The following is a 1,585-nucleotide window of genomic DNA, read 5'->3' on the forward strand; positions in this document are numbered from 1 at the left end:
TTTTTTGAGACAGGGTTTCTCTGTATAGCCCTGGCTGTCCTGGAACTCACTTTGTAGACCAGGCTGGCCTCGAACTCAGAAATCCGCCTGCCTCTGCATCCCAAGTGCTGGGATTAAAGGCGTGTGCTACCACCTAAAATTATATTTTTAAATTTTTTAAATAATTTACTATTTTATGTGCATTGGCATTCTGCTTGTATATCTATTTGTGGAAGGGTGCTGGAAATGCTGGAGATGGGGTTAGAGACAGCTGTGAGCTCCCCTGTGGGTGACAGGACCAGAACTTGGGTCCTCTGGAAGAACAGACAGTAATCTTGCCTTCTGAGCCATCTCTCCAGGGCCTGAAATTATTGTTTTATTGAGACTCTCACACCTTCAGTTATGTAAGAAAAGACAAATTCATGCAAAAGATAAAGGCATTCATATAACATTTACCTATTAAAGGGATACTGCGTCAGGCCTGATGATGTATGCCTGTCAGTCCAGCTAAGGGTCTGGCTAAGGCAGGAAGATCAGAAGTTCAGTCATCCACAGCTACAAATGATTTTGAGCCCAGCCTGGGCTATAAGACTGTCTCAACAACAACAAAAGAGAGTGCGTGTGCGCACGCACACACACACACACACACACACACACACACACACACACACACTCATGCATGCACATACACACAGGAACAGGTCAGGTCCCTATAGGTTTGGGGGCAACAAGTATAGGACTTGATACATCTGTCACAGAGATTCTTGCACAGGCTGACATGAGCCACCGGGTCCTAGAGCACCATGACACTGACAGACAACACCAGTCAGCCTTGCAGGTACTGGGACCACCCCTATTTAAGCGCTGTTGCCCTAATAAATACATGCTGCCTCCTTCAGCCACAGCTAGGGACAGGGACAAAACAGTCTTTGTCCTTCCGAGGAGGAGGAAGAGGAAGGCCTCTGTAGCAGAATGAGCTCAGAGATCCTATAGGGACAAAAGGCACATGACCATCTGTTCCATCTGGGGACACACACCCCTCCCCAGCAAGGGCCCATGTGCTGCTGGAAGAGCAAATCCCACTTCAGAAGCATCCTTCTACGGGGCTTGGGAGATGGCTCAGTCTGTAAAGTACTTGCCTCACAAGTACAAAGATCTGAGTTTGCTCCAGCCCACACAGAAGGCAGGCGCAGTGACACGTTTACAATCTCGCTACTGGGGAAGAGAGGATGGCAGACCCTGGAGACTCACTAGACAGCCAGCCTAACCTAATCGGTGAGTGCCGGGCACAAGCTCTAGAACGTGTGTCACAAACAGGACGGACCACACCTGAGGCATGATAACATGGCTTAGGGGCTTACACATGTGCACACATGTGCATGTGTGTATGTGTGTGTGTAAGCTTAGGGATTTCCACATGCACACATGTGTGCGCACATGTATGGGTGTGTAAGCACAACACAGGTTGCCTTTCATTACAGCTGTACCCAGCTTTGAGAAATCAAGAGGAAGGAAAGGCCATCTCTGCTCTGTTCTGTCTGATGGGAAGCTCTGTGGGACAGCGGCCTGCACAGTGCTCTGTGGGACAGCGGCCTGCACAGTGCTC

The 1,585-nt window shown here is 49.1% G+C and overlaps 1 protein-coding gene across 5 annotated transcripts in view; it reads right to left on the reverse strand.

Moving 5' to 3' along the window:
- Positions 1-1,585, reverse strand: part of Iqce (IQ motif containing E) — a 41,508-nt gene that overhangs the window by 33,987 nt on the left and 5,936 nt on the right. The gene's annotated exons all lie outside the window — the stretch shown is intronic.

This window comes from Mus pahari, chromosome 23 (assembly GCF_900095145.1).
Source record: "Mus pahari chromosome 23, PAHARI_EIJ_v1.1, whole genome shotgun sequence".
Classification (NCBI taxonomy): domain Eukaryota; kingdom Metazoa; phylum Chordata; class Mammalia; order Rodentia; family Muridae; genus Mus; species Mus pahari.